A 14,531-nucleotide genomic window follows, 5' to 3' on the forward strand; every position below is an offset into this window, starting at 1 on the left:
TTAGTTTTCTGTTTTATGGTTTTATAAGAACTACAAACATAAGAAGTTTATGTCCACTTTTCTGCAATATGCATTTAAGTAATATCATAATTCAAATAGCAGAAGTCCACATGGTGGTGGTGGTAGGGTGTGGTTCTGGGATGATTTTTCTTTTAAAACGCCCCAAACATTGTTCATTTCAGACAAGTCTCAAATTAGCTCTGTCTCTTTAAATGAGTAAATTGTCAAGTTATATGAATTTATTCATTCAAGTTTATCTAAAAGAGTTACCTGAAAACCAAAGAACTGGCTCGAGGGCTCCACGAATCTCCACTTCATGCTTGTGACAGAGGATGCCAGAGAGAGAAAGAAGAGAGATCAAATGCTCTGAAAAGCAAGAGTCAGAAATGATTCGAAAAAAAACAAACAAACAGGCATTTATGGCTCTTTTTGAAGCCAGGACCTGTTGCAGCAAAATATCTCTTTATTTGTATTGATATCACTAGGATGAAAAGGCAGCTCTAACCGTTCTCATATGCACAGTTCTTTGTTATTTTGTTAAGACTAATAAGGAAGTCATGTGATATTTAAGAACTGGCACATTCTTCACTAAGAACACTGGCCAAAACAGGGTCAAAGCAGAGTACTTTACATTACTGAAAGCAATGCAACTTTGCTTTTAGTCCCTTTTTCTTTGTTTGAATTATTGATTTTTTCCATAGTGATTTAACAAATTTCTCTTTTACTATAATAAATACTAGCTTATGTTTCCTCACTGCACCTAAAGCCGTCTATTCCTAAAGATGTGCCTGGAGAATCAGGAGAACAAGCAGAACCAGTAGCAGGTGCCCAAGAAGAGGGGCTGATGCTGATGCTGACCACAAGGAAAATCCTAACCGGGTCAGCCAGAGAGCACAAGTGTACACCGCCACAGAATCATACCCGTGAAAGCACTTAGAAATCAGCACAACACTATCCTGAGGGAAAATGAAATCAACAAAGGGGAAGAAAAAGATGACGAAGATAATGAAGGTTGATGATGAAGGAAAATGAGAAAAATGATAACAAGGGTGAATATGATGGTGATAATGATGGTGACGAAGATGACAGTCTGGATTCTTTCATGGGTTCAGCATCATTTAGCATCTCATGCCATGCACAAGGCCCTCTAAAAGAAGAGAAAAGACGAAAAGAGTTAAGACAAGTAGCTGGGCGCAGTGTCTCATGCCTGTAATCCCAGCAGTTTTTGAGGCCAAGGCGGGTGGATCACCTGAGGTCAAGAGTTCGAGAGCAGCCTGACCAACATGGTGAAACCTTGTCTCTGCTACAATACAAAAATTAGCTGGGCATGATGGCACATGTCTGTAATCCCAGCTACATGGGAGGCTGAGGCAGGAGAATTGCTTCAACCTGGGAGGCAGAGGTTGCAGTGAGCCGAGATTGCACCTCTGCACTCCACCCTGGGCAACAGAGCAAGACTCTATCTCAAAAAAAGAGAAGAGTTAAGACAAGCACTCTGCCCTCAGTGAGCTTCCAGGCCAGGATGGGAAGCAAAGCAAGAAAATACATACAACGTAAGAAAAGACTGTCGAAAAGACATGGTTTTCTCCCATTCAAAACAAAGGTTCTTAGCCTTTGATTTTCTGGTCTAGTTTGACAGATTTCATCCAGAGTCTAGCCCCTTGGTCACCCTTTCCCAGTATGTGACAGGTTCATTCATTCATTCATTCATTTACGAAACAACGATTTGTTGTTGTCTAGCCCCATGTGGGGCAATGAGCTCCAAGTGCTAGGAGAAACCCTGGGCTTCCACCTTCGTGGAGTTCCCAGCAGAGCTGCTGTATGGGCCTGCTTCCTACCTGGCCACACTCTCTTATGTGCTCACGAAGCAAAGTGTTCGCACATTTCCCAAATTATGAAATCTTTCTTTGGTGACAGCTTACTATTAAATTATGCCTTTTACCTCCTTGTAGCAGATGGTGACAGTGCCACTCAGCGTCACATTCTGTCTGCTCAGTGCTATGTTGGGAGTTTCCTCACTGTAAAATAAATTAACTTTATGCATTCATCAAAATGTGACAGGTCACCTCTGAAGGACTGAGGCCACACACACCAGTTGAGAAATACTGTCCTGAAGTATAGGAAGACAAATTCAGTCTATACTTTTAGTGTACTAAGTACCTCCCAGTATTCTGGATTTGAAGAGCACTTTGACAAAAACACTTCCCCATCATCTTAAATTCATTAAACTCTGAGTTTTAAAGAGGAAATATAATTCATCGTATCCTGATTTGTTTGCACTTATTACAGCATTGTTTTGAAAAAGCTGATATGCAAAAAGCCTTTTTCATCAGCTTATTCAAGAGCTTTTCTCTTCAAAGGGAAGAAAAGAATTGGACAGTGTTCATCAAGGGTAAACAAACCAAGGCCTTAAATAAAAATCCAGGTGTATTTCTAAAGCCTGAACTCACCAGGAGCCAAGGTTTGAAACTTAAGGTCCCTCCTCCCTCTCTTGGAAAGGACTGAGACTCAGAATCAACCGCCCTGCCTTCCCTGGGGAAGCTAGTGAGGCTTGCTCTCATGCTGTCATTGAGCAAACCTTACCGCGTGCTCCGGAGCTGGGATGCGTGTTTGCAGCGGCCAGTAAACACTCCTAATGATGCGCTCAACAAAAGCCCATATTTTGAGCCTTGTTTTCGCTTTTCATGTTGTTTTGCTCAGTGAAAGGATCAAAGCAATGAGGCTACTTTTCCTTCGCTCGATCAGACAGGAGTTCTTTGAAGTAAATGTGTTATTTTGCTTTTGCTTTTTTCCTTTTCTCCTTAAGGAAGAACCTTGATAATCAGAGGCTGACTTTGTAGATTTCCTTAATGGTACTCCCTTAGCAGGTACACGTGTCTCAGGAAGACGAGTCTGCAATATCTTTTTGCTCGGATTTCCCCATCTTCTTTTCCACTTGATGAGAGCCATCGGGTGGGTTTTAATGTGCCCAGGATGGTTGAGAACATCTAAAGACAACATTATCCATTCATCAAGAACATCTGAAAATGAAGATACAAGAGTTCAGATGAACAGAAAAATAAATCAGGGGATTTTGAAAAGGCATTTGTAGTTACAGCCCAAGGCTGTCTTGTTTAAAAAAAAAGTATCAAAATAACTCCATTAATGATTATCTCAAAAGCAAAATGACGCTGAAAGCTTGTTACTATGGTTCTTGCTTCCACAGGGAATTCAAAATATCTTATAAAAAATAATGGGATGATGAATAAAAAAAATGAGGAAGTCAAGCTGAGCCTGATGTCTTCAGGAGCCTTTCAGTGGCATATACTGTACAAAACAAGAGTTTCTCAAAGAATGGCTATTTTTCTAATGGGTGATAATAATAACAGCAGCTAATGTGCACTGAACACTTACTATGAGCTAGTCATTGTACTGTTTTCATGTACTATCTCTTTTAATCTTTATATGAACGCTGTCAAGTGCTAGCACGCTACCAGTCCCATTTTGCAGAAGAGAAAACTGAACCTCAGAATGCCCAAGTGACAGAGAAAGAACCCAACCCAGATCAACATGATGCCAAAGCCCAGACTCTTGACCACTGCAAATGTGGTTTATCAGAAACCTGTTATGTATATTCATTCTATTCAAAGGCTGAAGTCACATCTGTCCTGGTTAAGCAAACTGAAGCAATAATCTGACTTGGACAAAATTCTTTTTTCACTGTTAATTAGCTCAAAGAAAGAGAAATTGTTTTAGAGATGTTTCCAGGCATTCCTTCAACAACCCCTTTGTATAGTGGTAGTACAGACTTTCTTCCCTGTTCATTTTCCCTATCAAAGCTTGAGTAAGATTGTCAAAACCTATCAAACTATACACCTAAAATGCCAGGATTTTCTCATATGTAAATTAGACCTCAGAAAGTTTTTCCAAAATAAAGAACCCAGAAGTTCAACAGGAGATGTTCGCAGTGTGTTTTCAGCTTCACCATTTCCTAGATTTTATGTCAAATTGTTAAGTCAAACTACGTGAAATTGCCATTTGTGTATGTCTATGTCAGCTCCATACAGATTTCTTTTAAGTATTTTGTTTGTTTGTTTTTGAGACAGAGTCTTACTCTGTCACCCAGGACAGAATGCAGTGGAGTAATCTCAGCTCACTGCAGCCCTGGGATTACAGGTTTGCGCCACCATGCCCGGCGAATTTTTGTTTTTTTTTAGTGGAGACGGGATTTCACTATGTTGGCCAGGCTGGACTCAAACTCCTGGCCTCAAGTGATCCACTTGCCTTGGCTTCCCAAAGTGCTGGGATTACAGGCATGAGCCACTGTACCTGGCCTTTTTTTAAGTTTTAAATAGTGTTAACACACTTGTGCAATGTAATCTGCAGCTATTCTCACCTATTGTCTTAGTAATACATTTCGATTTAGAAAAATATTTTCTTTGCCAGCAAATGCACCAGGGGAATGGAATTTCTTTAATTGTGTTCCTTTCTTCTTCTTTTTTTAATTTTATTTATTCATTTTTTTGACACAGAGTCTCACTCTGTGCAGTTGCTCAATCCCTGCTCACTGCAACTTCAGCCTCCCAGGTTCAAGTGATTCTCCTGCCTCGGCCTCCTGAGTAGCTGGGATTATAGGCGCATGCCACCATGCCCAGCTAATTCTGTATTTTTAATAGAGACAGGGTTTGACCATGTTAGCCAGGCTGGTCTTGAACTTCCAACATCAGGTGATCTGCCCTTCTCAGCCTCCCAAATTGCTGAGATTACAGGCATGAGCCACTGTACCTGGCTGATTGTGTTCCTTTCTCATAGATTGTATTTTTGTTTTTGTTTTTGTTTTCCTGAACACTCAGCTGGACTGCATTTCCCAGTTTCCCTTGCAGTTAAGTCACAAGTAGCCCTGTGACTGGGTTCTGCCCAGTAGAAGGTAAGCAGAAGTGATGTGTATCACTTCTATGTATGGCCTCCCAAAACCTCCTAAAGGTTATGTTCCCCTCTTTTTCCCCATCTATGGCCTGGAAAGTGAAATATTATGGAGCCTTTGGCTGAGGCACAAGACAGAAGAAACCCGTGTCTCAGAATCAGAGTGTGAAAAACCTGACAGACCAGCACGTGAGAAGAGAACAGAATTAAACTTCTGTTGTTAAGCCACTGAAATATGAGAACTTGCTAGTGAAACTAGCGTTACTTTTACCAACAGTCTTTCTTTCCTTACCTTCCTTCCTTTCAATAACATTTACTGCAGATTTTCTATGGCCTTTAGAGACCATTCAATGTATCAAAATGAAACAAACGGCTCTTTGAACAGGTGCTATCGAAATATATTCAAGGTTACTGCAGCAAATACACTTCCTGTTTGTAGAAGACATCTGTTATCTGCTGCCCATCATTGATTCACCCTCTTCCTGGGAACAATCTCCCTATGTTTCCTTTGGGAAACCATCCCTCCTCCCTACCTAACCATGTGATTTAGGTGAGGTTGAAACCCCCAACAATGTGTAGGCCCTGATCAGCTTTAGCCAACCAGTATCTCCCTACCCTCTGGCTCTAGGGATTGGCCAGTGACACACGAAGGGATGAGGGGGCATCACTGAATCCTTCCAGCAAGGAAAGATTTCTCATCCTCTGCAAAAACTAACGCAAGAAGACCCTCTCTGTAAGCCTGGAGAATGTATTGCAATGATGTTACAGCCTGGAACTCTGCAGCCATCTTGTTGCTGCTAAAGATAAGCTGGTCTGCCAGGACTATGTGAAGCCTGCAGATGAAGACGCTGCTCCATGAAGAAAATCTGAGGGTCTTGGAGGACCTCATCTCACTATCTGGATCTGACTTCTGGTCTTCTGGACTTCTCAACTTTATGGGGCTATTACTCTCTTATTGTTCAACCAACTAGAATTGGGTTTTCAGTTGTAAATTATGTAACTTTGTTATTCATTCATTTATTCATTCAATCATTCATTCTGAATTTGGCTGAGTAAAGAAGGATGCCAATTTGTATGAACCAAGGAAAACTCAATATTGAAATGCACATACTATTTTCTGTTTTATGAAGGTTGTTTTTCTTCTCTTAACAATTACTAAAGCTTCCAAACTGAGCCTAACTATAGTAGCACAATGATTCCTGCAATGATAATTGGGCCTCAGCATTCAGGAAGAATTCAAGCTAGACCATTGCTGATTGTCAAAGAACTCCATCAAGTACTTTATGAGTATTGCATTTATTTGTACATCCTGTACTGTGATACATACTCATTATGTAAGTTAGAGTTATAATAATTTCTTCTAATACTTCATGTTTTCAAATATTATATAGAAAATGACATGTAACTGTAGATCAGGTGATGTTGTACCCCAAAGACCTTTCACCAGCTACTCTTGTATTTTGGCTAAAGCATAGCTCACGCTCCTCAAGGCACTGGCCTTCATGGCCTTTATTCATTCACTCATTCTGAAATTTGGTGGATGAAAATTGATGACTTATAAAAAATAGAAAGTTAGCTCCAAAAGGAGCTCATGATACTGAGCATGTCATTGAACCTGCAGCTACTTTCGTCTTGTTTTTATTCAAACCTTCCTCATCTCTACTGACTATGTAAGTTAATACCCTTTTGGCAACAAGTGACAAAAGAAAAAAAACAACCCAAAATGACTTAATCGAAAGTAACAGAGAATTTATTTGCTCTGGTGACTGAAATATCCGGGGTAGATCTGGCTTCCAGTGTGATTGAACCTAGGGGCTTATACAATGCCAGCAGATTATCCCAATCTCACTTTCTGTCTCTTGTCTGTTCTCTTCTGTGGCCACCCTCAGGCAGGCTCTCTTCGTCATAGCTTCAAAGCCAGTAGAACAGGGCCTTCCCCAAAGGCCCTGCTTGGCTCAAATGCCCATTGCTAAGCCAATCTCTGTGGCTAAGGGTGGGGGACATGCAATGCTCTGATTGGCCAGGCTCATAGTACTCATACAGTCAGCCCTCCATATCCGCGGTTCTGCATACATGGATTCAATCAACTGCAGATCTAAAATATTTGTTTAAAAAATATTCCAGCAAGGAGGCAACAAGGAAGCTCTTAAGAGCACAGCTGGAAAGAAGCTGAGTTACAGATATCCTGCCAAAATAATTTCTTCAAAGCCCAGACTTGCCATACCCTATGGCCTCAAGACTCTGCTCAGGGAAATTAGCAGAGCCATTCTCAAAACCAACACATCGAACATGACCCAGTTTGCAGCAGTTTATTTTAAAGAACTTATTATGTATAGAGAAGGGACTACTTCTCTGGATGAAGTGGTCCCAGGGAACAGAATCTAAAGTACCTACACAGATGGAAAAATCTACAAAGACAAGGACAATGTAACCGGAACAGGATATAGTGACAAAACCACCCAGTTTCCATCCATTTATGCTGAGCTAGGCACTGAGCAAACTGAAGCAGTTCGTGATCTTTCTTCCAAACCAGCCACCCCTAAGACTACCACCCCACCCTCATAACCATCTCCAACAGCTGTTTCACCAGCTGACACAGCTCGGTTTGCTTCTCAGATATTAGCAATGGCAGCAAGTGAAGCAGGACAACCACCATGATACTCTAACATGTGGACCCCTTATTGTCTAACTCATAAGAATCAACAAAGTCACCCGTCACTGCCACCTGCACCTGGGCCTTTTCCCCAAGCAACTCTGTATCTAATCCTAAGGATCCACAGTTTCTGCAGCATCCACCAAAAGTCACTTCTCCAACTTACAAGATGATCAAAGATAGTAAGACCAGTGCCCCACCTTTTATCTTAGTAGGCTCAAATGCTCAGAAAGCACAGGAATGGAAACCTCTTTCTGGACATGCTGTTGTTTCAAAGTCAGATAGTCTTGAAGAGTTATGCTGCAGTATAAGTGCCCATTGCTGTTCCTGCAGACGAGAAATTCCAGAAACATACCTTAAGTCCCCAGAATGATTGTCTTGCTACAAATGGACAAGATGTCCCCAGGCCAGAAAGCCTTGTTTTTCTTTCTGTTGCTTTCTTAGTAGAAGGTGTAGCTTTAAAAAGTTCAGGATCTGGTGACAAATGTGCTCCCTTTGGAAGTTACAGTATTGCTTGGGAGATAACTGTGACTCCTGCTCACAAAGTTCGCAAAGCAGAAACTTAAAACCGATCCAGAAATGACGCTGTTTGGGTCAACAAACGTTCAGGGAGGAGTCTGCCACCAAGTGTAACATATCAATAAACTTAACACAAGTATAAAATATATATATAGTTTACAAAGGTTCAAAAAGCAAAACTTGAATTTGCCACGCAACAAGTACTAGGATAAATCCACACAAATGAAGTGATGTGTAGGCATTGTGTTAGGTATTATAAATAATCTAGAAATGATTTAAAGTATATGGGAGGATGTGCGTAGGTTATGTGCAAATACTACACCGGGTTATATCAGGGACTTCAGCACCCACGGATTTTGGCATTTGTAGGGGTCCTGGAACAAATCCCCCATGGATACTGAGAGACAATTGTAAATCCTCTGGAGCATATGGACTGAAAATGATGCTGTTTCTTTCAGAAAAAGGAGTGAGGGAATGGACACGGGATGCCTGTATTAGGGCACTTAACATTAGCTACTATAACAAGCAATCCCACGTATCCATGGCATGACTCAACAATCAGTTGTATTTTTCACTCGTGCAAAGTCAAATGCAGAGATGTTCTGGTTGGGCAGCTCCCTTGGCAGCTCTCCACCAGCACTGACTCAGGAAACCAAGCCTCTTCCATCTTGGGAATGCTGCTACCCACATCACATAGTCTCCAAGGTTGTTGTGGAAGGGGCAAAGTGAACTGGATGAAGCATAACTGCTCTCAGCTGCCTTGGCCTTGAAATGACCCAGCAATCTGCCCTTGCATTCACTGGTGAGAACTTAGTCACAGGGCCCACACAGATGCAAGGGGGCTGGGAAATACAATTTAGCCATGTGCCTAGGAAGAAGAAACAGATTTGTGGCCACCTGGCTTATCTCTGATACAAAGGCAAATGCAACCCATTTCAAATACACAGCCAGAACTGCCCACTGGCTCTACTCCGGTCAAACATTGAGTGAGGGCCAGCAGCGTCCTGAGAGGTGATCTGGTTCCACTCTCTAATTAAACAGATGCAAAAGTAAGAAAAAAAGGGCCTTTCCCAGATCACTTGACACTGATGTAAAGCACATGGATTTAACTAAACATCTCAAAAAGGAATAAAGAGGCATTCCCTCTCTGCAGATGCCAGAAACTCCTTCCAACTACCAACTTATGGAATCTTGCTCTTATCAAGCATGGAATAGTAGAAATGTGGTGGTTTTATAGCCAGATAGCCCTGAGTTCAAATCCTAGTTCTATCTCCTTCTAGATTGAACAAAGAATTAAGCTCTCTGAGCCTCAATTTACTCATCTCCCCAACCACAATGTTCAACAAGCATTCAATTCCTACTCTCTTCTTATTATTTCCTACCATAATACCAGTGATGCCTAGAGTTTTCCAGGAGTGACTGATAGTTACTCTTGGGCCCAAGAGTATAATATATTTTCCCAACTTTTTTATGGTCAAGGCACTAAACCCAAAAATACTTCCACAGAAATCTGTAGAAGCTCTGAGGGTGAGGAAGTATCTCTTTGTAGAGGTGAATTAACCTTTGTATAGTAAACATTTTACCCCCAGAATGTACTTTGCTGATTCGATTATCACAGTTCCTGCTAGAACTTGACTAGCTAAGCTGAAAATGGAGATATACTAGCTTCTCTCCAGGTCTTAAACAAGAATAATCACTTCTTCATAGGAGGAAGTGGCTCCATTCTTGGAGGTGACCACATTCTAGATCCTTTGCAAGCCTGTGCCTGGCAGACTACCATCTAGCAGGAGACCTCAACTCACCATTTGAATAAGACTCTAACTCTCAGTCCTCAGGCCAAAAGTGCATACCATGACTAAAGTGTTAAACAAACCGTCTGACTCCGTGTTTCCAGGTCCTTTCTAAGGAAAGCAAGCCGTTTGCAAAGCCAAGGCCTTGACCAGACTCAGTAGGACCAGACCAGGAGACTAGCTTGGTTTCCAACACCAATAGCCACCACAGGGCTGTGCACAGCAGAGGCTCCCCGACCCCAGACAGCCCCCCCAAATTCGGGATGCTCCTTCCCTTCCTTAACTCATCAAAACTTCACTTTGTTGCATGATTCATTGCCTCAGATCTTTGCCAAGCTCTCAATCAGCCAACCAACTTGATAATGTGATTCAAGGCTGCCAGTGATAGCATTTCCCAAAGAGCAAACATTCCTTTAAACAGAGGCCTGTTTGAGACAAACCACCTGCTTCAACCCCAGAAAAGTACATCTGAAAAGTAAGTTTGGTTGAGAAGGCATTTCTGTGTCCTGGGAATTCTATCAGTTTAGCTTTGTCTAAAAGTATGCTATATCACAAAAATTGGCCTCAGGTCTTGAGGCATTCAGTGATTCCTCAAGGAACATGGCCACAGATACTGTCTGAATTCCCTCCACATTGAATTAAGCTTCTGGGCAGGGGGCATTATAATTGTAACACATTCATCATGTTTTGCATTTGCTTTTGCCAGGCTACACAAAAGGTCATTATAAAGTTTTTAAAATTTCATCTGGAAATTTCTTAGAGGAGGTCTGCACTGTATCTATCCACACTTTCAGGAACATTACGGTTTCCTCTTCATAATACCAGCTTTTTAAAAGGTGTGTCTTCATTTCCTTCTGTTTCCTTTTGCTGGCTTTCAGAGACTGAGCCACAAAAGTGTGCCTAAAGTGTGGAAAGTGAAAACTGAGAAAGAAACATATATTCATTCCACTTTGAGTTGGTTACTCTACGACTGACTCCTGCTTTTAAAAGGTACATCTGGTACACTTCCTGGAGGAGCTCACCACCCTCCCACGGGCCCTAAACCTTGAAGATTTGCACCCCAAAATAGATCAACACACATACCTCACTCCTGCCTCATTTCAGTTCCAGTCACACCTGGATCTTACTTGCATTTCATAAGCACTCAAATATTGGGGATCTTTCTTAGTAATAGACCTGCTTAAATTTCTATTAGGCAGACAAGACACTGAGAGCTGAGGCCACTAACTCAGAGAACTGACCTCTAAATAGAAAGAGTCCTTGTTTTCATCCAGGTTAGGAGGGATGGAATCAATGTCTGTTCAATGCTCTGCCTCCCTGCACCATGAGACAGCTCATATAGCAGAGACAGCCCTGGCTGGGGAGTCAGGAGACCTAGGACTCTGCCAAGAACAAGATGCGGTGTGACCTTCTGTAACCTACTGTCACAGCCTCAGTTTCCTTTCTTGTAAAATGAGGTGGAGTGGGGAGAATGTGGTCTAGGTCAAACTCAACCTTTCTGTTGCTGGGAGGTGGTGTGGGGAAGGTTTTCCCTTCCAGGAAACAGAAGAGGTTAGATCCTCTCCCTAAGAAAACATGCAGGGACTCAAATGTCACATAACTTGATGGCTTGGGAGTATTAGCTTAATAACCCTCAAGGAAGGTATTCTTAAAACACTCTCTAGTAAAATGACAACAAAATAGTCGATTCTTCTTTTCAAAAACCTGATGGTCATCCTTGAGTGTTTTTACTCTCACCTCTGCCCATCCCAACATCGAATCCACCTCGATTTCCCCACTGTGCTATCGACACAAGACGGACCCAAAGGCCCAGGCACCCCCATCCATGCTGCCACACATCTCTCACACAGATGTCTCTCCCTCTGATCTCCTACAGCCCATCAGTGGATTCTCCCTGCCCCATAGCTGGAGAGCTGCTCTGCCTGGTGGCTTTCTATGGCCCTGCATGGTGGGGCTCTGGCGTGATCTCCCACCAGATTGTCACCCAGCCTCACCCTTCTGCTTTCTGTTTCTTGTATTTGCCAAACTTGTTCCTACCTCAAGGTCCCTCTGCTTGAACCACTCTGTCCCCAGAGCTTCACATGGCTTTAAGGTCTCCATTCAAATGCCCCCTTCTGGGAGAAGGCCACCTACAGTTACTGGCTTGCCCATCTTCCTGCCATGGTGTTGTCACAGCACATATCACTGACTGGAATGATCCCATTTGAATAACCTTTCCTCATTTGTCCTGTCTGCATCTCTTCCCTCCTTCTTCCACCCCTGCCACCAAAATGTAAGTTCTGCCAGAGGAGGGTCCTCACCTGTCTTGTTCACTCTGTAGTCTGGCTATGGTGGCTATATACTATATATTTGCTAAACTAATTAAATAAATTATAGTCAAATCATTCCTTTCATATCATGTAATAAAACTAGTAGACTGGCTCCTGTTTTTAAAAATATTTTAATTGATTTTCATGAAGACATCAGTGGAATGCCATTAATATCGCCCCTAGGATTTATTTCTCCAGATTAAATTTCTTTTGTTCCTCTAATCTTTCTCACCAGCCTTACTCTCATCCTCTTAATCACTTTCCAGGGCCTTCCCTGGAGGCTTTCCAATTTCTCCTTGTCCTCCTGAGAAGTTGAATAACCTTGTTCTTACTGGGACCTACAGTGAACCTACAGAGGGGACGAGACAACAATTCTGCATGGCAGAGGGCTTAAAAATGGAGGTTTTCTAAGCTGGCATAGATTCAGATGCAACCACTTTCTAGCTCAACGACCTTGAGTGTATCACTTCCTCAGCCTTGGTTTCCTCCTCTGTAAAACGGGGCTGACAAAAATATCTCAAAGAGCAGTCTGTGGTGAAGCTTCCAGGAGCTTTTTCCAACAAAGTACTTCGCATAAGGCCTGCTGCACACCAACACCTCAGTAAATTACAGCTACTTACTAATAAATAAGCTAAAACTATAGCCACTCTAACTAAATAGGGGAGCCGCGCAAGGATACTGAGGTGTATGCAGGCAACGCTCTACATGGTTTCAGATGTTGTAGGTGAAAAGAAAAGGTAAGCGAGGAGAAGGATTATTTATGAAAACCCTGAATAAAGCAAAGGGGGCATGAAAGACCATCTAAAGCCTGTTCCTGGAATGGCAGGCACAAAACAGACTTCACTAATCATAGTGTGCACAGTGAAAGAGCCAGCTGAGCGTGCAATAGAAGCAAGTTTACGGGGCAAAAGGCTCACCTGCCTGAAGGGAAAGAACACCTCCTTTTCATTCCTGGAAGATGAGCTCATACAGGGATGTGATCCAGGGTGTCACACACCTGCCTTTTCAAATGCAGAGCACTCCTCAGCCCTGGAAGGAGTGGCAGAGACTTGACTCCACTTCCTTCGGAGGCCCCAGGACCTGCTCAGAGATCCTTGTTAATGGAAACCTTGTGGCCCCAGTTGGCAGAGATTCACTGAGAGATACACAAGCACCAAACTCAGAAAGACTATATTTGGAGGTTTATGTTTACAGCACACACTTCCACAATGACCCAGCACAATGGGGCAATTCTGAGGGTCTGTCAGAACTGATGCACTGCAGAAGCAGTGGGTGGGCCTCAGGGTGCTTAGAGATCAGGATCCATCAGGCCACCCAAGCAGTGTAGTAGTAAGCAGCTACTAAACAGAATGGATTGGATCCCCATGCTCTGACATAGAATGATGTCCAAATATATTTGGTCTAGTGACAGAAGTAAGGTGCAAAACTCTCTGTAGGATAAGGGTCAGGGAGAACTGTGCCTCTCTCCTCTCCAGGAGGAGACTTGCAGCAAAGCCTCACACCTCCTTGCATTCCTGACTCAGCCTCCCCAGGAGAGCTGGCCATGCCCTGCACCATGTGTCCTAGAGGGCAGGGAGGTGGGGGAAGTGCACGAGGCCTCCTAGGTCTCACATTGCCTATTCCAGGCATAGCAGTGGCTCACATCATCTCTCAGTCCCTTTCCTGGGCTTCTCATCTCCAGCAGGAAAGTAGGCCAGAGGAGATGAGCAGACCCATGCTTTCTCCCTTAGGCCCAGCTTCTCCTCTGACATCAGGGTGGGTGGGTCAGGCCAACTGTGCCCTGTGAGCCTGGCTGTCTCCAGTTCAAGGTGCCATGTGGCCATCCACTTACCACAGAGCTGTCAACAACGTAAAAGCTGGGTGGGTGCAGTGGTTCGCGCCCGTAATCCCAGCACTTTGGGAGTCTGAGGCAGGAGGATCTCTTGAGGCCAAGAATTCAAGACCAGCCTGGGCAACATAGAAAGACCCCTGTCTCTACAAAAGATAAAATAGATTAGCTGGATGCAGTGGTTCACGCCCATAATCCCAGCACTTTAGGAGGTCAATGCAGGAGGATTGCTTCAGCCCAGGAGTTTGAGGTTGCAGTGAGCTCTTACGGTGCAACTGCACTCCAGCCTGGGCAACAGAGTGAGACCCTGTCTCTAAAAAGCATAAAAGTTAAAAGGATGAGTAGGGGTGTGGTGAACAGATCTAAGAATGATGTTCAATGTGCCCTGGCCCATTCGTGCGTAATTTCCTCCCCTGACTGTGGGCTGGCCTAGTGACTTGCTTTTAACCTACAGAGCATGGCAAAGTGGTGGGATAGCACAGTGTGATTGGTTCCTTCAGACAGAGTTTGCATCTTGCTGGCACACTCTG

General features: G+C 43.1%; 1 pseudogene; it reads left to right on the plus strand.

Annotated features, from left to right (window-relative positions):
• The first annotated feature begins 1,018 nt into the window (after positions 1–1,018).
• LOC116472449 (calcium-binding tyrosine phosphorylation-regulated protein-like) lies at positions 1,019–8,121 on the plus strand (annotated as a pseudogene).
• Positions 8,122–14,531: the final 6,410 nt, after the last annotated feature.

Source organism: Hylobates moloch, unplaced genomic scaffold (assembly GCF_009828535.3).
Source record: "Hylobates moloch isolate HMO894 unplaced genomic scaffold, HMol_V3 SCAFFOLD_8, whole genome shotgun sequence".
Taxonomy (NCBI): domain Eukaryota; kingdom Metazoa; phylum Chordata; class Mammalia; order Primates; family Hylobatidae; genus Hylobates; species Hylobates moloch.